This window comes from Tupaia chinensis, unplaced genomic scaffold (assembly GCF_000334495.1).
Source record: "Tupaia chinensis unplaced genomic scaffold, TupChi_1.0 Scaffold139677_1, whole genome shotgun sequence".
NCBI lineage: Eukaryota > Metazoa > Chordata > Mammalia > Scandentia > Tupaiidae > Tupaia > Tupaia belangeri.
Genome location: NW_006199558.1, coordinates 1,731,486 through 1,757,073, shown reverse-complemented (window position 1 = coordinate 1,757,073; position 25,588 = coordinate 1,731,486). Strand labels below are relative to the sequence as shown.

Here is a 25,588-nt window from a genome sequence, read left to right as displayed (position 1 = left end):
TTATATATATATATATATATATATATATATATATATATACACACACACACACACACACACATATATATGTATATATATATAATCTATGATATATATAATGACCCTATATATATTATATCTATGATATAATTAAGATGGGAAAGTCATTACTCATTTTTGCATAGAAAAACATAGAAAAATACATCATGACTTTCCTGATGACCTAATATATAATTTTATATATAAAATATATAATACATCATAATACATTTTAACATAATATATAATAAATGTACTATACATTATTATTAATAAATAATGTATTACATTATAACAAATTTGATATTTTATATATTATAGGTTATAATAAATATATAAGTTGAGTCTAAAGACACTTGAGACTATAGCAGCCTTTATTTTGCCTGCTTTTTCTAAAGCTATTCATTTACTAATAGTCAAAATAAACATTTTATTCAGCTTTTTTTTAAACACTGTACTTAGCAGCTTGTGAGGTATAATTTTATATTTTTAAGGGATATGTCAGTACTCTTTGGATATTAGAACTATGTGGCCATAGAAATCGATGGAAGTAAAACATGATCAGATTATCATTTATTTGTGAAGATAGTAACAAAAATAAGATTAGTCCATCTAAACCAGATGGAAAATTGTTCTAAAAAGTTAAGTCTTCAAGGTTTCTTTCTGCTAGCCAGAAATCATTTCCTTTAGCCAGTTCTCTTCTTGACTCAACATCCTTTTATGAGTTTAAATTAAGCAATTTGGATGGTATTCCTTTTACTCTCAGTTTCCCTTTATTTGATATTTTAAGGTTTCCATGAAGTCACAGATTTCTATGAACTATTCAAAATTGAAAGAATTTCTGAAGATACATTATTTTACAAATTTCAGAGAACACTGTATTTTAAGACCTGACAAAGGGGACATTCATAATCTCCATGTTTACCCAATCCCTTTCATAAAATTAAAAAAATTAAAAGTAAGTTGTTTAACAACTATTCCCTGGGCACCTACCTGTTACTCATGCTTCTAGCTGATGCTCACTGAGGAAAGATACAGTAATCGTTCCTTTTTTTTTTTTTTTTTTTAAAGATTTTTGCTATAGGGCATGTGTGTTTTCCAGAGAAACAGAGAAACAGAAAGTGATAAATCACCCTCTCCCAGAGGAAGTGGCCATGCTGTAATCCCTTCTCCTCATTCTCCTCTTGGGATTTAGGGCACACATGCACATGTGCCTGGTGTGAGTTTCAAGCTTACAGGTCTAGGACTCAAACTGAGATTGGCCATATGGGAGTCCAGGGATATAATTATTATGCCATCTGCTGGTCTCAGGGCAATTTTCTTTACCAAAGAGATCTTAGGTTACTGCACTGGGACTCTTGGGACAGTTTTTTGTTCTATTTTAGATTGCGGGAGGGTGCATGTACTCACCAGACACAGAGAAATATAGAGAGTGATAAAGTGACCATTGAAGAGGCATGGTAATGCCACAATCTCTTCTCCATTTCTCCATCCTGTTAGGATTTTGGGCCCATGCATGTGCACACATGCACGTGCATACACACACACACACACACACACACACACACACACAGATGCCTAGTGTGTTTTTCAAACCACTGGGGTTGAGATTCTGTCTGTAGTCAGCCATGTAGGATACAATTTCCTTAACCACTAGGCCATAGGACTGGCCTAGGGACAGTTTTTTAAAGATGAGAATTTTTATTTATCCACTATTTTTTGTTTTAATATTTATTGGACATTTTTCTGATTACAATAGTAATACTTGTTTACTGAGTGGCTTGCTTTCTCATTTTCTCTCTCTCCATCTTTCTCTCTCTCACTCGCTCGCTCTGTACCTATCTGGTCAAATTAAAAAATAAGTAAATATATAAATAAAGTTAAATAAAAAATAATTCTTTTTAAAAAAGAAACTAAAAATTATATAATCTTATTCATTTTACTTTAAAACTTGTTTTATCACATATAAATACACAGATCTTTTCATTTAGTGAGTGAGACTAAAAGCTAAAACACTTGTCTTTCCCTTTGAAAAACCCTAACTTGTTAGTTATGAACAAATTTCATTTCATTCTAGAGTCATCAAGAGTATAAAATAAGGGAACTAGCAGTTAGCGTAATGGCTATGTCGCTGGACTCCCATGTAGTCGACCGCGGTTCGCGTCCCGGACCCGGTGGCTTAAAACTCACGCCGGGCGCGTGTGCGTGTGTGCCCAAGATCCCGAGAGGAGAATGGAGGAGAAGGGATTGTGGCGTGACCATCCCCCCGGGGGGTGATTTCTCGCTTTCTGTCTCTATGTCTCTCTCTGTCTGTCTGGCGAGCGCACGCACCCTACAGTGAAAATCTCTCCAAAAAAAAAAAAAGAGTATAAAATAAAATACGAATTCAAAAGAATAAGAATCTATAAAACTGAATGTCTCTTGTGAACTCAGAGAAGACATTTCTTAAAACTGAACAAAAAATCATGAAGTATTTTAAAAAATGATAGATTTGACCACAGAATACCAAGACCCACCAAAAGAAAACCCTAGGTTTTAGGGTAATTTGATTTAAATGTTGAGGCCTGATGGTTGCTATGAAATTGTCTCATTTGACTAGATAATCTCTTATCATGACATTTCCTATCACATGAGACTGTAGTAAGCAATTTGGCTGGTACTGTTTTCATGTTTAGCTTCCTCTTCTAGATACTTTGGCTTTCCCTGAAATTGTGAGCCTTTCCAGTATTATTTCAAATAGATGATAATTTTTGAACCCTTTTTCTTTCAAGATAATTGTTTATTTTATTTTTTGGGGGGGAGAGGTTTTTGCTATAGGGCGTGTGCACTCGCCAGACAGAGACAGAGAGACAGAAAGAGAAAAATCACCCCCCAGGGGGGATGGTCAAACCACAATCCCTTCTCCTCCGTTCTCCTCTCGGGATCTTGGGCACGCACGCACACGCGCCCGGCATGAATTTTAAGCCACCAGGTCCGGTACTCGAACTGCGGTTGACTAAGTGGGAGTCCAGCAACATAGCCATTACGCTAACTACTGGTCCCTCAAGATAATTTTTTAAGTTCTGACTGAGGAAGTTTCTGTTATTTCTGGTTTATCTCAAGCCGCTTATGAAATAATAAACTATAATAGTCCATTACTGAATGTCCATTGAACATGAAGATACTCATTTTAATAGACCAGGCTTAGATAAGAAAATACAATTTTCCTTTTAGAAATGTATTACTAAAAAGTCATTGAAAATTAGGAGGTTTAACACTGAAACTTGGGAGGACCAGTGATGGTTCAATTTATAGCCTGCCTGTCCTTGCTCTTGGAGGAAGTGCATCTCTTTCATTTTAATTTTTAAAACCTTTTTCAATTTATTAATTTATTTTAAAGAATTGTTTTTTAATTTAACTTTGTTTATTTTTAACTTGACCCAAGAGGAACAGAGTTAGAGTGAGAGAGAAAGAGAAAGTGAGAAAACAAACATCCAGGTCTGAGACTCAAACCATGGTCAGTAACGTGGGAGTCTAGCACCCTTAGCCACCATGCCACCTGCCAGCTCCATTTACTTATTTATTTATTTTAATTTTAAAAAGTTATTTATTTAATTTTATTTATGCATTCATTTATTTTTAATTTGGCAGGGAGAGACACACAGAGAGAGGAGGTGAGAAAGCAAACCACCAGGTCTGGGACTTGAACTGTGGTCAGTCATGTGGGAGTGTCCAGCACCTTAACCACTACACCACCTGCTGGTCCTATTTATTTATTTATTTTTAAATTATTATTTATTTATTTAATTCCACTTGTTATTATTTTTTAATCTGACCAGAGAAAGACAGACAGAGAGAGAGAGAGAGAGAGAGAGAGAGAGAGAGAAAGAAAGTGAGAAAGCAAACCACCAGATCCAGGACTCGAACCATGGTTGGCCATGTGGGAATTTAGGGCATTTAATTACCATACCACCTGGTGGTCCCCCTCAATTTATTTTTTAAAAAATTTATTTAACTTTGTTTATTATTATTATTATTATTATTATTATTATTATTTTTAACTTGCTATAGGCCACACGCAATCACCAGAGAGAGACAGAGAAAGAAAGAGAGAGATAGAAAGCAAGCCACTAAATTCGGAACTCAAACCATAGTCAGCCATGAGGGAGTCCAGCACCTTCAGCCATGAGGGAGTTCAGCACCTTAACCACCACCTACCCCCCAGTACTCAATTATTAACCTTCATATTTTCTTCCTCACCCATTGACAAAATTATAACATTTAATAATCAAATAGTAGAGAAAGACACTACTTTCTCTTATGAAATAAATAAGATAAATATTAAGTTAAATTTATTGAGTGATTTTTCCATGTGAAAGGGCAAGTATTTGAAAGAAATGAAGAATATTAGACAATGATGCAAGTGGATTTAAGAAAGCATAATATAATGTTATAGAATGTGTCCTTCTTACTCCAGGAGGTAATTCAAAACTAATATAACCATGAGAATAGAGATAAATGTTTTTGAAAATAATATTTAGAAAGTAAAAGGGAATATTGATTATCTCAGTCTTCAAATAAGGAAGATAGGAAAAAAGGAGGAAAAATACACACGAAGCAACAAAACATGAACATTATCTTTAAAATTCAGTATTTTGAAATTTTGAAAGTTGTTTGTAAACTGTCAAGAATTATGGATTATGAGCTAAAATTTTTTGCTATGTAAAGTAAATGTGGAAAAATGTAAAAATAAATAAATTAAAAAAAGAAATAAGAGTATACTACAGATAACATCATTATAATAAAACAGAAGACAGGTATAGGTCTTACAAAGATGAGAGCTAATTTTTAAGATTAGTAAGCTAGACATACATTTGCAAAGATTGATCATCAGTAAAAGAGTATATATGCAAACACAAAACACACAATGGAGGAGGTGAAGTAATGAAATATACAACAGACATTGTCAATGATCAAATTCTAAGTAATGATTTAATAGTTCATTAGGAAAACAAATTTAAATGGGCAAATGACTTAAAAATGTTAAGGGACGTTATTAGTAAAAGATTAAATTAATAGACTGATACCCACTAATTACTAATTAGAAGTTTCCTCTCTTAGAAGTAATAGACAAGGAAACTTTATAAGCAATTCCTACTGCATTTTCAGGAACAATATTATTCTCTACTTTATACAAGTTCAACCAAAAACAGAAAAGAAAAAGTGCCGAACTACTGTTGTAAAGCTGTATTTTCTTTTCCTTGGTTGTATTTTTTTGAGAAGATGTTTTTCAAAATCATGAACAATAATCTTTTCCTATTTCCATTTTATTTCTGTTTTCTATTTCCTATTCAATTCAAAAGGCCTTCAAAATTATTTTTGTTGTGAGAATTAGTATGAATTTTTTCTGTTTTCCATCTACCAAATAGGAGGAGTTAAAAGACAAACTATAAAATAGTACTGAGATAGAATAAAAGTGCTGAATGTTAACTCATTACAAAAAATTTAACATTAGAACTTCTCTCCATTAGTAATGTTTTTTTCTTTTTAAGTTTGTTTCTTCCATAAGCAAAAGAAACTGAGACAGAGAGATAGTACCCTACCAGGAACTCCATGCTGTGATTGCCCCTCTCCCCCAACCCCAGCTTCAGTCAACCTTAGATCATGGGTAAGCACACACTCACTGGACGTGATCCTGGAGGTTTGTAGCATTAAAACTTTTTTTTTTTTTTTTTTGTTGGAGAGGTGTTAGCTATAGGGCGCGTGCGCTCGCCAGACAGATAGAGAGAGACATAGAGACAGAAAGCGAGAAATCAGCCCCCAGGGGGGATGGTCACGCCGCAATCCCTTCTCCTCCATTCTCTTCTCGAGATCTTCAGCACGCACGCACACGCGCCTGGCGTGAGTTTAAGCCACCAGGTCCGGGATGCGAACCGCAGTCGACTACATGGGAGTCCAGCGACATAGCCATTACACTAACTGCTGGTTCTCTGTAGGGTTAAACCTTGAACCTTCCGGTGTAGATCAGCCTTGAAGAGAATTGCATTATCACTGAATCATTGTTCATCCTCATCTCTTAGTAATGTTTTATCTTTTTTTTTCTTCTTCTTCTTTTTTTCTTTTTTTTTTTTTTTTACATTTAATCACTGTACATCTTTACAGCATACAAAATAAAATTTCCCACTGTGAATACACTGTATATATGCATTAGTTCAGTCAAGGCCCATGCATATTATCATCAACTGATATTTTTCCATTTTTGCGTCCATTAAATGTTTTGCTTTATTTCCCTTGATTCCTCTGCTCATACTCTCCATTGCCCACCCTTCTCTCACACTGTCTCTAATATCCACAGCTGCTCTCCATGCTTTTATACCTTATAATCTTTTAGTTTCTGCCCCAGAGTGCAGACTTTTCAGTACATATTAAGAGGGGACATACAGTGCCTCTCTTTCTTTTCAGGCCTGTTTGGCTTAGCATTAAAACTTTCACATTCATCCACTTTCTATCAAATGCCAGGATCTTGTTTTTTATAGCTATGTATGTATATGTGTCACACTTTTTTAACTCATTCATCTGTTCTTGGATATTTGGATTGATTCCATGTCTTAGCAATTTTGAATAATGCTGCAATAAGCATGGATGTGCAAGTGCTTTTCTGACTATTTTCTTATCCTTTGGGTAGATACCCAGGAGTGAAAATGCTAGATCATATGGTAATTCTATTTGTAGGTTTTTGAGGAAGCTCCATATTGTTGTGCACAATGGCTATAATAATTTACATTTCCACCAACAGTATGGGAGGGTCCCCTTTTTTCCATAGTCTCACCAGCATTTATCATTCTTTATTTTTTTAATCTTAGCAGGTCTAACTGGGATTAGGTGCTATATCATTGTGGTTTTGATTTATATCTCCTTTATGGTAAGAGATGTTGAGTATGTTTTTATATGCTTTTTGGCTATTTATATGTCTTCCACGGAGAGTTGTCTATTCAGATCATTGACTCATCTTTAAATTGGATTTTTTTTTTTAAGTAAGCTGCTTAAATTGCCTTTATATATTGGTTATCAGTTCCTTATCTGAGACATAGTTTGCAAATATATTCCATTCTGAGGATTGTTTCTTCTTTCTAATGATTGTGTCTTTTTCTGTGCAGAGCTTCTTAACCTGATGGAATCCCACTTGCTATTTTTGGGATTATTGCCTGTGCTTGGAGGGTGTTATTTAAGAAGTCTTTACCTACTCTAGTGTCTCTAAGAGTTTCTCTTGTGTTTTCCACCATTAGTTTTATAGATTGAGCTCTCAGGTTTAGATCTTTGATCCATTTTGGGTTGATTTTTGTTACTGGTGAGATATAGACATCTAGTTTCATTTCTTTTGCAAGTGTATATTCAGTTTTTCCAGCACCTTCTGTTGAAGAGGTTTTCTTTTCTTTACTGGATTGTCTTGTGCCCTTTGTCAAAAATTAGTAGGTTGTACACTTTGGGTTTTATTTTTGGGTTCTCTATTCTATTCTATTGGCCTATATGCCCCTTTTTGTACCAGTACTAAAATGTATTGATTATCACAGCTTTGTAATATATTTTTGAGGTAAGGAAGTGCGATGCCTCTTAATTCTTTTTGCACAATATTGCTTTGGCTATATGGGGCCTTTTATAATTCCAGACAAATTTTAAGATTTTTTTTCTATTTTATTGAAGAATATCTCTGGTAATTTAATCAGGACTGCATGAGTTCATAAATTAATTTGGAACAAATTGATATTTTGATTAAATTAATACTTCCAATCACTCTTTTGTGTCATTTTCAATTTTCTTTCTTTCTTTTATTTTTTCATAGTTTTTCCATGTAGAGATGTTTGACATTTTTGGTTGGATTTATTCATGCTTTTTGTGTGTGTGTGGCTATTGTAAATGGGATCGTTTTTCTTAATACTGCCTCAGTCTGTTCATTGTTAGTATAGAGAAATGCTATAGATTTCTGTACACTGATTTTGTATCATGCCACTTTACTGTATTTAATTACCACTTTCGGTAGTTTTTTTGTGGATTCTTTTGGGTTTTCTATGTGTGTAATCACATCATCTGCAAATGGAGATATATTCACTTCTTTTCCTATTTAAATGCCTTTTATTTTACTTTCTTGTCTGATTGCATTGGCTAGAACTTCCAGTACTATATGGAAAAGGAGTAGAGAAAGTGGGATGCCTTGTCTTGTCCCAGTTTATAATGGAAAAGGAAACTTTTCCCCATTCAGTGTGATGTTAGCTATGGGCTTTCAATATATGACTTTTATTGTGTTGAGTAATGTCCCTTCTATTCCAGTTTTGTTGAGAGTCTTAATCATAAAGGGATATAATATTTTATCAAATGCTTTTTCTGCATTGGTTGATAATATCATATGGTTTTTCTCTTTCTTTCCATTAATGTGATTTACTGTATTTATTACTTTGCATATGTTGACTCACCCTTGTATCCCTGGAATAAGTCCCACCTGGTTGTGGTGTATAATCTTTTTAATGTGTGGTTGAATACAATTTGCTAGGATCTTATTGAGAATTTTTGCATCTGTATTTATCAGGAATATTGGTCCATAGTTTTCTTTTTTTGTGTTATGTTCTTTTCTGTTTCAGGGATCAGGGTGATGGAGACATCATAGAACGGATTTTGAAGTATTCCTTCTTTTGCGTTTTTAGAAATAGAGTAGAATGGGATTAGCTCTTCTTGAAAAGTTTTGTAGAGTTCAGAAATGAAGCTATTTCTGAGCTTTTCTCTGTTGGGGGACTATTTATTACTAATTCAATCTCATTACTTGTTACTGGTCAATTCAAGCTCTGTCTTCCTGATTCAATCTTCATTGTATCTGTTCAGAAATTTGTCCATCTCATCCAGATTTTGTTTGTTGGCATGTAGTCACTCAGAGTATTCTCTAATGGTCTATTTATTTGCATTATATCTGTTGTAATATTGCCTGTTTCATTGCTAATATGATTTATCTGGTTCCTTTCTCTATTCTTGATTAGCCTAGCTAATGGTGTATCAACTTTATCTTCTTAAGAACCAGCTTTTGGTTTTTAAATTTATTTTCTGTATAGTTTGCTTATTCTATATTTCATTTAGTTCTACTAGAATCTTTATTATTTCTTTTCTCCTGATATTCTCGTGTTTGCTGCTGTTGTTGTTTCTCCAGTTCCCTGAGATGTGTTATTATCTATTTGTCATCTTTTAATTTTTTTTCTGGTGAGCACTATTTGTAATGAACTGCCCTCTGATTACTGCTTTCCCTATCTCCCATAGATTATGAAAACTCTTATGCTCATTATCTTTGGTTTCAATGAGTCTTTCGATTTCAGTCTTAATTTCTTCAGTGGTTGTGAGGTCATTCAAGAGTAGATTGTTGGGACCAACAGTTAGCGTAACGGTTATGTAGCTGGACTCCCATGTAGTCAACCACAATTCAAGTCCCAGACCCCGTGGCTTAAACTTACACTGGGTGCATGTGTGTGCATGCCCAAGATCCCGAGAGGAGAAAGGAGGAGAAGGGATTGCAGCGTGGCCATCCCCCCTGGGGGGTGATTTCTCACTTTCTGTCTCTCTATTTCTCTCTGTCTTTCTGGTGAGTGCTGCGCCCTATAGCAAAAACTTCTCCAAAAAATAGAGAGTAGATTGCTTAGTTTCCATGTATTTGTATATTTTTTGAGTTTTATTTCTAAAGTTGATTTTATGTTTAATTTCATTATAGTCAAAGAAGATGTTGGATATAGTTTCTTCTCCTTTAAATCTACAAAAGCTTGTTTTGTGCCCTATCATGTGATCGATCTTGGAAAATCTTTTCTCACTTCCATGTGGGAGTGAGAAAAATACATATTTTGTGGTTGTTGGGTGGAAAGTTCTGTAGATGTCTAACAAGTCCATTAGGTTTATAATATATTTTAAATCCTGTATCTCTTTGCTTATTTTTTGTCTAGATGATCTATCCAGAGGGTACAATGGGGTGTTGAGATCCTTGATGATTAATGTGCTACAGTCTAGCTCTCGCTTTAGATCTAGCAGTCTTTCATATATTTGAGTGCTCCAGTTTTGAGTGCATAGATGTTTATAAGTGTTACATCTTCTTGGGGAATTAGTCCTTTTAGTGTTGTGTGGTTTTCTTCTTTTTCTCTTCTTACAATTTTTGTCTTAAAATCTATTTTGTCTAGTATCATTGTTGCAACTCCAGCCTTTTTTCAAATAAATTTTTGTTTTTAGTTTCTGTTTACACGTAATATCTTTTCCAGTCCTTGACTTTTACTCTATATGTATCTTTATCCATGAGGAGTGTTTCTTGCAAGAAACATATAGAGGGCTCCTGATATTTTCTCCGTTTAGACAGTCTGTGTCTTTTATTTGGAGAATTTCACCCATTAATTCAATGTTATTATCAATATTTGTGGACTTATGCCTGCCATTTTTGGTTATTTTGTGTTCTCTTACTTATGTTGTCTTTCTTTAGTTTTCCTGATATAGTATTTCCTTTAGTACTTCTTGATAAGTTGGTTTAGTATTTGTAAATTCTTTAAGTTTTTTTTCTTTAATCTGGGAATGATTTTACTTGTTCTTCTCATTTGAAGAATAATGTTGCTGGGTATATTAGTCTTGGTTGAAATTGTTTTCTTTCAGTGTTTTAAATATATGTTCCCATTCTTCCCTTGATCCTTAGTAATGTTTTAAATAGTGACAAAATAGTAACTTTTATAGTTAGTCATAAAACCTTTTGTTTGTTTGTTTAGATTCAGAACCTATTGCAGGAAACAGATAATTTGTTCAGAATAAAGAAAATGTAAATACCATTGTTCATATAATGAATCCTTATTTTTAATTTGCATAGCAAATATTTAAGATATTTAATGGAAATGGATTGAAAGGGCTAATTTGAAGCCATCTTTCCAGACAACATAGTGATTAATAGCTCAAGCTTTGTAGTTAAGGAGACTGGATCTTATTTACAAGCCTTTTATAAGTTGTATGGCTTTTGGAAATTTATGTAAATTCTCCTAACTCATCTCTAAAATGATATTATCTTAAAGAGTTTTTGTGAGAATTAAATTAAGTTAGATGATAAATATAAGGAGATTTAGAGTAGTTGGCTTATAATAATCCTCAATATATCTTAGTTATTATCTTTGCTATGATGGCTATTGCTAGAATAGTTCAATTACATTTTAAAGACTCTTGGGGCCAGCAAGGCCAGGTGTAGTAGTGGATAAGATGCTGGACTCCCACATAGTTGATCATGGTTCAAGTCCCAGACTCGGCAGCTTGAAACTCACACCAGGCACCTGTGTGTGCATGCCCAAAATCCCAAGAGGAAAACAGAGGAGAAGGGATTGTGGCATAGTCATCCCCCCTGGGGGATGATTTCTTACTTTCTGTCTCTCTCTGTCTCTCTGGTGAGTGCACACACACTATAGCAAAAATCTGTCTCAAAAAAAAAAAAAGAATCTTTAGCTAGAAGCTTAACAACATAGTATATATGATTAATAAAAATATCTTTAAAAATAACTTTTTAAAAAGCACTTGTTTTTCTAAATAAGATGAAGGTGTAGAAAGATTTTATTTGCTATTTTAATTTCTGGGATATTAAATAAAGAATTTATAAAAGACAATGAAATAAACTCTTAAGAAAGCAATAAAGAAGAATAAAATTTCTATTTGAAAAAGTTAAGAGAATGCACAAAACTTAGAAATAAGGCTAAAGAAACACAGCATGACCTTTTAACATTATCCTGGGACATTGGTTAACCAGCCCATCACTGACTATTTAATTATCTAAAACTATACTATCTAATATAATAGCGACTTACCATGTAAGCTTATTGACACTTAAACTGTGGCTGGTTAGAATTGAGATGTGCTGTAAGTGTAAAAGAAAGAGCAGATTTTGTAAACTTAATATAAAACAAGATGGTAAAATATAATGTTACATTACATGTTAAAAATGACACAGTAATATTCTTGATGGATAGGGTTATTTAAAACTTATTGTTACATTTTTCATTTAATCTCCCCCCACCTTTAGGGGGAGTCCATGTTTCCACATGTTTCAGAAACAAAAAACAATGCAATTAAGAAGACAAAATTAAAGTTAAGTGGATTAGAAAACAGAGGTAAAATTATCATTACTTATTTAATGATTGCTCACGTGAAAAATCCATGAAAATCAACCAAAAAAAAAAAATAGAGAAAATAGTAGTTCACTAATGTCACCACATAAAATAATTATACAAAGATGTATACCATTTTTCTGTTCCAAAAGCAATGTCTGGAAAATATTAGAAAAAAAGTGTTGCAATTTATAGCTGTCAAACATGTGCAATACCTAGAAATAATCTCATAGGACATATTAAAAAAAATTATAAAACTCTATTGAAGAGGGCCAGCAGGTGGCGAAGTGGTTAAGGTGCTTGTCTCCCACATGGCCTACTGTGGTTTGAGTCCCAGACTCAGATGCTTACAACATGCTGTGTGTATGTGTGTGTGTGTGTGTGTGTGTGTGTGTGAGCACGCGTGCCTGCCAAAAGTCTTGAGAGGAGAACAGAGTAGAAGGGATTGCAGTGTGGTCATTGGGGGATGATTTCTCATTTTTTTTCTCTTTGTCTCTCTGTCAAGCACATGTGCACTATAGCTAAAATCTCTCTTAAAAAAAAACACAAAAAATCCGCAAAAAAACCAAAAACAAAACAAACTATTGAAGAATTATTATTATTATTTGAAATATCTATTAGACAATTTAAAATTATATATGCTAATTGAATTATATTTCCATTGAATAGTGCTTGTTCAGAGGAATGTGACCTGGTATGACTCATCTCATTATTTACTATTAACTGAGGCCCACATATTATTTGGTAGAGTTTGTTGGAATCAAATGATTTCTTTTGGGTAAAAAAACATAATCATACAGGTTATGGTTTTATTGTCTTGAAGGTAAGCAGTCTTGTAAATAAAATAGGAATCTCATTACAACTTTTCTTTTTCTTTTTCTTTTTTTTCTTTTCTTTTTTTTTTTTTTTTGGTCATAGAGAGTACATGTGCTTGCCAGAGAAGAGAGAAACAGAGAGATACAGAGAAAGGGAAAGTAAAAAATCATCCTCCAGGGGAGATGACCATGCTGCAATTTCTTCTTCTTCCTTTTTCTCATGGGATTTTGGGCATGTATGCACACACACCCAGCATGATTTTTCAAGTCACCAGGTTCAGGATTTGAACTGTAGTCAGCCATGTGGGAGTCCAGCACCTTAACAACCATGCCACCTGCTGGGCCCTATTAAAACATATTTTTAAATGTGTATAAATACCCCAAATCTCAAAGTCCTTTTAACCAGCTTTGCCATCTTCTTGATTCCCTCATTAAAGAGTTAATAAATCCAGGACTGGCAGTTAGCGTAATGGCTATGTTGCTGGACTCCCACGTAGTCGACCACGGTTCGAGTCCCAGACCAGGTGGCTTAAACTCACGCTGGGCACGTGTGCGTGCATGCCCAGGATCCCGAGAGGAGAAGGGAGGAGAAGGGATTGCGGCATGGCCATCCCTTCTGGGGGGGGGGTTTCTCGCTTTCTGTCTCTCTGTCTTTCTCTGTCTGTCTGGTGAGCGCACGCGCCCAATAGCAAAAACCTCTTCAAAAAAAAAAATTAAAAAAAAAGAGTTAATAAATCTTAGCCATGTGTTCACTCTATTAATTTAATACCTGTGGTTTAGAAGAGGTAATTTTCCACTAATAATATACATGAAAGGAAGGTTTTTTGAATATTCTGAAAATTATACTTTGATGGATTAAAGTCATTATATTGAAAATATCTTTAAATTAACTTGACTTTTATTGCCCTTCTTCTGGAAACTGATTGCATGCTATTTTTCTCAAAAATTAAGCTGCAACATAGTTTGACATTACTCTGAAAGTCACTTTGCCAGTCATAATTCACAAATAATATGCACAGAGAAATGTTACTGGAAGTTTATAGTATGGCTGTGTGTCATCCATCGTCTGCAAGTAAGTGAATACAGATATCATGGAGTTTTAGGTCAATTTAGACCATTATTCTCATGCTGCTTTGAATAGTTAGTCATTAACACCCTCAGCTAGCCTTAAAGTTAAACCAATATTTTTCTGGCTCTGATGAAAAGATGATCAGTACTTTATATGCAAGCATTTTCCCTGAAAGCTTAATTTTTTACCTCATGGTATGATATTTCTGTTTCAAGTACAATGAACAAGAATCTTAAAATGTTAACAATCCTGACAGATTGCAAAGCAGTGGAATGCATACTACTTTACAGAAGCATTAATTTACAAATTGAATTTAGTGCGGCCAGCAGGTGGTGTGGTGGTTAAGGCACTGAACTCCTAGACTACTACAGTTTGAATCAATTTGAAATTTGGACCTGGCAGCTTGGTTTCTCACTTTCTTTCTCTCTGTCTCTCTCTGGTGAGGGCATGTACCCTGTAGCAAATTAAAAAATAATAATTACAATCAAGTTAAAAAAATCATTCTTTAGGGAATAAACAATCAGTTCTCACCTAGAAATTAAAGTTAATTTCACTCACTTTACAAATCAGTTAGGTCTCTTGAACTGTTAGTGGGTAACTTTGATCTTCATGGACTCCCAGGAGGGAGAATCAATAATTAGGTCATCTATGCCTTGAACATCTCTCAGAATACTCCAGTGAAGTCATTCATCAAATAATAATAATAATAATGAGCACCTAATATGCATCAGCTACCTCATTGGCACTGGAACACAACAGTAAACACTGACAAAAACACTTGCCTTTATGAATTTCCTCTGTTAGTATGAAGACTTAAATGATTGGAGCAGAATGAATGAGACGAGTTGTCAGAGCATAAAGAAGTAACCAGGGCCAGAAGACAAATTACCATGGAAGACATCAGGAGAACTTTTACTTAAAATATGAAGATATTGGAGGTTTTTGAGCAGATGGATAACATGATTGCAGTTGAGTATTTGAAGAGTCAAACAACTCTGCTGTTGTATTAAGGGTAGACTAAGGTGGCCATGAGCCCCCAGGGGACCTCCATATAGGAGTCTATTGCAATAATTCAGGTAAGATATGACAGGAATTTGGACCAGCATATTTACTACAGGTGTTTAAAAGCAGGTGAATTCATGATATAATAGCTCTTAAGGTATGAGATAATGAATGGAGATAAGGATGACTCCATGTTATTTTTATTTTTTGCCTGAGTGAATGGAAGAATGAAGTTGCTGTTTACTGAGACAAGCAAGACTGTTACAGGATTAGGGAATAATATAAGGGTTAAGTTTTGGATATGATAGATTTGAGAGGACTATTAAACATCATGGGGAGATGTTAGTAGGTTGTTGTAGATAGGAGTAAGAGTCTGAGTCTAGAGTTCAGGGGAGATGTCAGGGCTAGGTATATTAAGAGGTGTATGAAGATGACATTTAAAGCAATAAAAATGGATGAGAATACCAAGTGAATATGAAGATGAGGCCAAGGACTAAGTTTTGGGGGCACTCTAACCCTCCTACTCACATATCCTGAGTAAATTAATCTCTCTAATATATTTAATCCAGTATTATCTACACTTACTTTTCTAAAGAATACATTTCTTTTGTGAATTATCTGTTATTGTTTTGAAAAACTTGAATTATGCAGAACATCTTTTGGGAAATGACATAATTCATTACTTCATCTTTCCACTTAATGTTGCTTTTGTAAACAGAGTTATTAAATATTTATTGACTTTATTACTTTTCATAGTGAAATTGGAAAGAAGATAGGATAATTCATTCAATAAAACTGGCAATGCATTGAGGTCTACCCCTTTTTTTCTAAGTAAAATTATAGTTATAAATCTTTTTTAAAGATTATTTTTTTCTTCCATGAACAAGAGAAAAACAGATGGAGACAGAGAGATTGTACCCATATAGGTCTTGACACGACAATCCATTCTAGCCTCAGCCAGCCATGGATCTTGAGCATGCATGTGTCTGTACTCAGAGAGGTCCCTGGATGCCAACCTAGAACCTTCCCATGTGAGTCTGCCTTGCAGAGTGTCACATATTACTGCCATGCCACTTTCTGCCCCCAATAATTATCAAATCTTCATGAGAAATAAAGAAAAAAAGTCAAATGATTTGTTTTCCTTCCTCAGGAATTTGAAATAAAACTTTGGAAAATGGTTTCAGTATGTTTTAAGAGAGACACAAGCCTCCCACCCCTCTGACCCAGAACTATAAATTCATTGAACCTAATGACTGTTAAAGAAGGAGAATTATAGTCTTGGTTAGTTGGAGATCCTCTCCTTTTAAATATACTCAAGTGTCTCAAGCTTCTAAAATTATAAGAGAAAAGACAAAAATAATGATTCATATTTTGATTCCGATATGCCATAAACATTATAAGTAAATATTAATTGCTTCAGCCCATGTCACCTTGTATATAGGATTACAAATTTCATGCATCAACTCTTGATTTTTTTCCCCAGAAATAGAAATAGATGCCAAAACATTTCACATCCTAAGGTTCCTGGAAAAAAATATCTTTCTTGGGATAGCTCAAACCTTAGAAGAACTTGCTGGACTGCTAATTAAACCTTCCTGTTTTGTTTTTGGATAATATTTCACTGGGAAAGTACCCTGTCTATTTGTATTTGAACTACTTCAATTCTGGTTGCTGAACTATTCTCTACTTTTTCTTAAGGAAAAATATTTGACCTATAACCAACTATTACAGCCCTACACACACGGTACACTAGTCATTCTTTAAGAGAATGCATGTTGTATTCAGAGTATTCTTATTTCCATGATGGACACAAAAATAAAATTTACAATACCTGCCTTAGAAAAGCTTGGTGGTCAAAATTAGCAAGCTTTATTCCTGTTTACCTGCTTCTTCTTTGCTTAATCTGAAAGTAGAACATCCGTTTAATTTTTATCAGCATTTCTACTCACAGTTGCAAATTAAATTTCACAAACTAAATCAAAAGCCTGATGACAGAATTCTCATCCATATTGTAACAAAGCAATTTCAAATTATGCAAGTTTAGTTTGAAAAATTTGTTGTTTTGGAAGTTTCTTGTGCCTCTGGGAAAGTGCAGATTTCCCTAGAATCCAGGGTGGTGCCAACATTCATCAATGTGTTCATTATGAAATGCACAGAAGATGAACATTCAGGGAAGAGTTCAGAAGCCCTGTGTTGTTTGGTCCATCAGATATCTAAATGAACAAAAGAGAAATGTGAGAACATAATTTGCTAAATCAGCTTCTATCAAGGGTAAGACTTACCTAATAAGTTATTCCTGGAACTGGAAGCTTGATTTCAAATGCTAGATGTCATCTGCTTAGTTCTTTTATAAGCTATAATGATATCTAAAAATCAAGCTCATAAAAGCATGATAACAAAAGGAATAGTTGAGTATACTACAACTCTGATATAAAATGAGAATTATACTTGTTAATAAATAGTCAAAATTATTTTTAGTTACTTATTAGAAAGAATACAGAAGCAATAGGACAATATGTTTTGGAATGTCATCGTTTTTTTAAAAGAATTATTTATTTAATTTTATTTATTATTACTATTATTATTTTAATTTGCTATAAGGAATGTTCACGCACTAGTGAGAGACAGAGAGAGCAAGGGGGAGAGGGAAAGTGAGAAAGCAAGCCTCATATCTAGGACTCGAACTACGATTGGCCATGTTGGAGTCTAGCACCCCAACCATCATGGCACCTGTTAACCCCCCATCTTTTTAAGTTATTTATTTCAAGGAAGGAGAGGTAACTTTGACAGGGTCTTATCACACCATGGTTCCTTTTTCCTCTAGCTCATCAATATCTTGGGTGCAGAAACCCAGCATGGTTCAGATCAACTCAGGATCTGAACCAGTGATCAGCCATGTGGCTTCCAATGCTGCAGTTCAACACACTGCCTCCAGCACCAAAGAGAGTTAGCTGAGAGTGCCAATTTGATTAAATACTGTTAACAAATTCTAATGAAGACTTTAGTTTCCTAGTTCAGAAAATTATAAGTATGTTATTATACAATAATGTTGATAGTGATACCAATCTAAATGTTGCATGGTCTGGAGAGAACTGAGGGAAGTTACACTTATGAAAGTGAGTAAACATTGCTGAGTTTGATGTGTACAGGGAAACTAAAGGATCCAAAAATCAAATACATTCTGCCTCACACAGTTAAACCACCCTCCCCCTTCTCTATCAGCACCAGGAGAGTGGAAATAGGCAAGAAGTTACAGTGAGCTTCTCACTTAAATGAGGGGATGTAGGAGAACTCTCATCTAATAAGTACAACAGTTAAGAGATCTGGAAATGAGATGCTTCCAGTTGTCTTGAAATAAAGCAAAAGCTCTAGAGCTAACACTAGGAGATAGGTAATCCTATGTTCCACAGAGAAACTGATGGAAGGCATATTAATACAGGGCTTTTGGAAAGGCCGATAGACCACCATAATCTTTGGGGAAAAGTCCTGTGTATAATCCCTGCAAAGGCATTTGATGGCTGCTCAGGATTACCATTTATTAAGCTTGGGAGGTAACTAAAAAGAAGAAAACAGTAGGTATGCTCTGGATGGATGTCTGCTGAGCTGCAGAAAATGCAGAGGCCATTGGTACAGGAATTCCTAGAGAAAGGTTGGTTACACATTTGTCCATGGAAAGTTTTAGTGCCATACATTTGATGAGAGATGATGGTGCTTACTTCTTGAGGATAGCAGATGGCATAGTGGTTATGTTGCTGGACTCCCACTTGGCCAACTCTAGTTTGAGTCCTGGACCCAGTGGCTTCAAAATCACTCTGGGTACATGTGCGTGTGTGCCCAGGACTCCAAGAGAAGAATGGAGAAAAAGGGACTTTGGTGTGGCCATCCCCTGGGGGGCAATTTCTCACTTTCCCTCTCACTGTCTTTGTCTTTCTCTGGTAAGTACACACATCCTAAGGCAAAAAACCTCTGGGAAAAATAAAGATGGTGCTTACTTCTTATTTAGAAATTAATATATGGATTATTAATGATGCCAGGAAAGTGAGAAAGGAAAATATGTGACCATCTGTACTCTCATGGTTTGATGGAGAGCCCTGTAAACATAGGGGATTAATTTCTTTCTTTCTTTCTTTCTTTTTTTTTTTTAAATAAGAGTTTCTATGTGTCATGATCCTCCTGCCTCAGATTCCTAGCTGGAAATACAGGTAGGTGTGACTATGCCTGCCTCTATTATATTTTAGACAGGGTTTTCATTCTTTGTTCAGGCCATCCTGGAGACCTCTATCCTTCTGCTTTCACCTCCTGAGTCACAGGAATGTGTCATGGTGACTGTGGAATCCAGTCCTCCACATGGTCCCAGACTGTGGTGCATAGCATTTTAGCAGTACATGCCATTGCAACCTGACCCACATGAGTCGATTACTTCATGTATCATGTGAAGTAGAAACCATATTTATCTTTTTATTTTTTTGATCTTTTCAAAATTCATTGTCATTATTTTTATTTTATTTATTTTTTTATTTTTGAAGTTGACGAGAGAGAGACAGAGAGAGAGAAGGAGAGTGAGAAAGCAAGCTGCCAGGTCTGGGACTTGAACTAAAGTCAGCCATGTGGGAGTCCGGCTGCCTTAACCACCACACCATCTGCCGGCCTCTGAAACTATATATATCTTTTATCCTGAGCTTTTTATGCTAAAATTACAGAATCTTTTAAAATTAAATTACTGAACTTTTTATGACTAAATGTTAAATTTAAAATGGGACCAGCAGTTAGCGTAATAGCTATGTCACTCGACTCCCATGTAGTCAACTGTGGTTCGAGTCCCGGACCCAGTGACTTAAATTCATGCTGGGCGCTTGTGCATGCATGCCCATGATCCTGAGAGAATGGAGGAGAAGGGATTGCGACGTGGTCATGCGTCCTGGGAGGTTATTTCTCGCTTTCTGTCTCTCTGTCTCTGTCTGTCTCTCTGGTGAGTGCATGCACCCTGTAGCAAAAACCTCTCCCCCCCAAAAAAAAAATTAAAAGAAAAAATGTCATGGCTAGTCAAAATGATGTGATTGAGAAGATATAGCATCTGTCAGAGTTGCTCAGACTGACAGGAAGGAGACCCAACCCAACACATTTGAAAGTCATGGGATGAAGCCATTTTATTTGAATCTTCACAGAGTTTAGCTTGCTAAATGTTAAAGAAAAAATTAAAGGAAAAAATAATGGAAGTGCTACCCACTTTTGTCCTCTCTGGCTCAAGATTGTATCCTCCTGGGCAGTTGGCAGCCTCCGACGTTTCACTGCTATCAGGACCTTCTGCTCCCGAGGTTATATATGCCACAACTTTACAGGCTCTTCTGCTTTGCTAACTAGAACCCATATCAGCTATGGAGTCAAAAGGAATGTGGCAGTTATTTGAATTAATTTACCTAATTCAAAGGTAAATACACTGAATAAAGAACTACATTAAGAGTTCGTAGAAGTAATGAAATCTGGGCTAAGGATCAAGTCAGAAGTGCCATCCTTGTCTCATTGAAGTCAGGCTGCTTTGTTGTAGGTGCTGATGTCAACATGTTAGCCTTTTTCAAGACCTTTCAAGAAGTAACGCAGTTATCACAGGAAGGACAGAGAATGTTTGAGAAACTTGAGAAGTCCACCAAGCCTATTGTGGCCGCCATCTGTGGATCCTGCCTGTGTGGAGGACTTGAGCTTGCTATTGCATGCCAATACAGAATAGCAACAAAAGACAGAAAAACAGTATTAGGTACCCCTGAAGTCTTGCTGGGCATCCTACCAGGATCAGGAGGCACACAGAAGTTGCCTAAAATAGTGGGTATGTCTGCTGCTTTTGACATGATGCTGACTGTTAGGAACATTCGTGCAGACAGAGCAAAGAAGATGGGTCTGGTTGACCAACTGGTGGAACCCCTAGGACCAGGAATAAAACTCCAGAGGAACAGACTATTGAATACCTAGAAGAAGCTGCAGTTACTTTTGCTAAAGGACTAGCCGAGGAGATCTCTCCTAAGAGAGAAAAAGGATTGGTGGAAAAATTGACATCATACACCATGACCATTCCATTTGTCAGGCAACAAGTTTATAAGAAGGTAGAAGAAAAAAATGCGAAAGCAGACTGAAGGCCTTTATCCTGCACCTCTGGAAATAATTAATGTGGTCAAGACTGGACTCGAGCAAGGGAATGATGCTGGCAATCTCTCTGAATCTCAGAATTTGGAGAGCTAGCAATGACCAAAGAATCAAAGGCCTTGATAAGACTTTACCATGGCCTGGTCCTGTGTAAGAAGAATAAATTTGGAGCTCCACAGAAGGGTGTTAAGCATCTAGCTATTCTGGGTGCAGGACTGATGGGAGCTGGCATCTCCCAGTTCTCCATGGATAAGGGGCTGAAGACCATACTGAAAGATGCCACACTAGCCAGGCTGGGCTGAGGACAGCAGCAAGTATTCAAAGGATTGAATGATAAAGTGAAGAAGAAAGCTCTAACATCATTTAAAAGAGATTCCATCTTCAGCAACTTGACTGGGCAGCTTGATTACCATGGTTTTGAGAAGGCCGACATGATGATTGAGGCTGCGTTTGAGGACCTCGGTCTCAAGCACAAAGTGCTAAAGGAAGTAGAAGCTGTGATTCCAGATCACTGTGTCTTTACCAGTAAGACATCTGCACTCCCAATCAGTGAAATTGCTGCTCTCAGCAAATGGCCTGAGAAGGTGATTGGCATGCACTACTTCTCCTCCACGGACAAGATGCAGCTGCTGGAGTTCATCATGACTGAGAAAACCTCCAAGGACAGGACTGAGTCAGCTGTGGCAGTTGGTCTCAAGGAGAGAAGATCATTGTTGTGGTTAAGGATGGTCCTGGCTTCTATACCACCAGATGTCTTGCACCCATGATGATCGAAGTCATCCAGATCCTCCAGGAAGGCGTTGACCCTAAGAAGCTAGATTCCATCACCACAAGCTTTGGCTTTCCAGTGGGTGCTTCCACACTGGTGGATGAAGTTGGCATGGATGTTGCAAAATATGTGGCAGAAGATCTAGGCAAAGCCTTTGGGGAGTGGTTTGGGGGTGGAAACATAGACCTGCTGAAGTAGATGGTGTCCAAGGCTTCCTGGATTGCAAGTCTGGAAAGGGCTTTTACATCTACCAGGAGGGTGTGAAGAATAAGAGTCTGAGTTCTGACATGGACAGTGTTTTGGCAAGTGTGAAGGTGCCTCCTAAGTCTGAGGTCTCCTCTGACGAAGACATCCAGTACTGCCTGGTGACAAGGATTGTGAATGAGGCAGTCTTATGCCTGTAGGAAGGGATCTTGGCCACACCTGCAGAGGGAGACACTGGAGCTGTCTTTGGCCTCAGTTTCCCCCCTTGTCTCGGAGGGCCCTTCTGCTTCATGGATCCGTATGGTGCTCAGAAGATTGTGGACCAGCTCCAGAAGTATGAGGCTGCCTACAGAAAGCAGTTCACTCCATGCCAGCTGCTCCTGGACCATGCCAGCAGCCCTAGCAAGAAGTTCTACCACTGAGCAGGGCATGCGCCCTATTCAGTAAGTGCACTACCCCACTGCAGGGCTGCTGCTTCTCCACCAATGAAGTGTCTAGATTTATCCCAGTAACCAAAGGAAGGCAGACTTGGGCATTAGCTTGCTCCTTGATTAAAAGTGCCTTCAACTCTGACCACCTGTCTGACCTGGTGAAGTCTGACTGTGAAGAGTTTGCATTTCATATTGGAAGGTGGAACCCACTGTGCTCATTTGATAAGGCCCGAGGCCCAAAGTGGCTGCACAGAGCCATCTGGAGCCGCTTTGCTATCTGTTCCTCCCAGGAAGCCAGTGATCATTGGTGGGGAGGACAGTTTTGCACCTAGCCAAACACATAGCAATAAAAACCAAATCAGCCTCTCTAAAAAAAAAAAAGTAATAATAATAATGGGAAATATGACTTCAATTGTAAAGAATTTTTTTAAAGAATTATTTTATTTAACTTTATTTATTATTTTAATTTGACCAGAGAGGGACAGAGTGAGAGAGAGAGAGGGAAAGTGAGAAAGCAAGCCACCAGGTCCAGGACTCGAACCACAGTTGGCCATGTGTCCTTAACCGCCACAGCATCTGCCAGCCCCAAGAATTTTACTGAAATAGAGTTTCTCTTGAAGTTAATAGAAGATACTTCTGAGAGGCATTTGTGAAGGATGAGGTTCTGGCTAAGGCTGGAAGCCATGAATTCAGTGTTACAGTCAGCAGTAGTCTATCATTTCCTGTAACCCCTTTAAGAGACTGCTGCTGATGGATTATCATGCTTTCTTACTTATTATTTTTTTTTTTTGTGGTTGGATCCTATGTTAGCATTGAGTCACCAATTATTAAGCTCAAAGATAATGTCATCAATAAAGGAGAAGCCCCTACTATTGTTGAGGAATAGAGAATTTTATACATATATAGCAGGAACTGTGCAACGTAAAATAACTATAAACTTTGTAAGGAGAAGTCTATACCCTAAATCATTGGTGGGGTAACTCTGGAACCACTGCTTATCAATATAAAATGAGTTTTGCCCATGTGAAAACTACTTTTCTACCACTTTTCTACTATTTATATACTTACCTATCATCTGGTCTGCTGGCTGTTCAATCTAGTATATGTGCTCCCCTCACACAAGTCCATAGACTAATTTTACTAAATAGCTTCTCTCTCTCTTTTATCTTTCAAACAACTCTTAATGTGGGTTCAGTTTTTTTATGGCATCACAGTTATATTGCTGGACTCCCACATGGCCAATAGCAGTTCAAGTCCTGGACCTTGTAGTTTGAAAATCACTCTGGGCATATGTGCATGCATACTCAAGATCCCAAGAGGAGAAAGGAGGAGAAGGATTGCAGCATGACCACCCCCCTTGGGGGGTGATTTCTCACTTTATTTCTCACTATCTCTGTCTCTGTCTCTCTCTCCCTGATGAGCATACACATCCCAAGTCAAAACCTCTATAAAAAAAGCTCCTGGGACCAGCAGTTAGCATAATGGCTTTGTCGCTGGACTCCCATGTAGTCGACCGCGGTTCATGTACTGGACCCAGTAGCTTAAAAACTCACGCTGGGCGTGTGTGTGTGCGTGCCCAAGATCCCAAGAGGAGAGTGGAGGAGAAGGGATTGCAACGTGGCCATCCCCCTGGGGGGTGATTTCTCGCTCTCTATCTCTCTATCTCTGTCTGTCTGTCTGGCAAGCGCACGCGCCCTAAAGCAAAAACCTCTCCAAAAAAAGAAAAAAAAAAAAGCTCCTAATGTGGCTAGTCCCTGGACATTATATATAATTTATTTTGTACACACAAATGCATAGTTTTGCATATTAATAAAATATCTGTCTAGCAGTTACTAAGTGTTATGTGCTATGTTCCAACTGTTTTATAAACATAAACTGACTTTTCATCATAGCTCTAGGGAATTGGTACTATTATTACTGTTACTCTACAGCTGAGAAAATTAAGCCATAGACAATTAAGTCACTTTTCCACGGTTATGAAAATATCTCTATTATCAACACTAGCAAAGATATTGCATCATGAAGATATGAGGGACTGTGTCATCAGTTTATATATGTCATCTCATTTAATTCTTCAAAGATCTGAGAAACTATGCTCAGAAAATTTAAGCAAATCATCTAAGATCACACAATTATAGGGAGATTAGTTAGAATTTGAACCCGTTTAACCAAACACAAAGCCCAAGCTAGCTACTGTGTCTGCCCTTTTACTCCCTTCTCAGGGATGACAAAGACATGAATAAAGAGAAGCTTGAAAAGCTTCGTAAGGCACAATGTGACTCAGCCTCCTCTTATCTGTGTCTAAAGATATTATTGCCATTTTAAGGGGGAGGAACTGAGGCAGAATGCGACAAGTAATCTGACCAAGATCACACTGCAGGGAGGGCTGGGTTTCAAAGTCAGTCTTTCAGCCTTACAGGATCATTATGCTGCCTCCTAGTGTCTTGATTTTGATTTCCTAGAAGCAGACATTTAACTAAGATAATATGAAACTAGAGTTACCCCAGATGAAGGTAAGAATGTAGGCAAGTGAGAGGAAAAGGAAAGAAGTCAGTAAAATTCAAGTAACCAGGACCAGCAGATGGTATGATGGTTATGTCACTGGACTCCCACATGGCCAACTGTGGTTTGGGTTCTGGACCCAGTGGCTTGAAACTCAAGTCAGGTGTGTGTGCATGTGCATCCAAGATCCCAAGAGGAGAATGGAGGAGAAGGGATTGCAGCGTGGCCATCCTTCCTTGGGGATGATTTCTCACTTTCTGTCTCTGTTTCTTGGTGTGTTTCTGGCGAGTGTACTCACCCAATAGCAAAAATCTCTAAACATTTTCAAGTAACTACAGGCAACTAGAGTTTAGCCCCCTAGGAATTCTGAGGAATAGTGTAAAACAGTTACCTTAGGTACTGCTAGAGGGCTGCTGCTAGGAGACCTAAACCCCGCAGCACTTCTAACCTACCTTACGAGCAGTTTTAGTTGCCAGAAAGCTATTGGGCAAGGACTTGAAGATTCTGGCTGTTCCAAGTTA

The 25,588-nt window shown here is 36.8% G+C and overlaps 1 pseudogene; it reads left to right on the top strand.

Annotated features, from left to right (window-relative positions):
• Positions 1–22,556, top strand: part of LOC102500945 (trifunctional enzyme subunit alpha, mitochondrial pseudogene) — a 28,075-nt pseudogene extending 5,519 nt beyond the window's left edge.
• Positions 22,557–25,588: the final 3,032 nt, after the last annotated feature.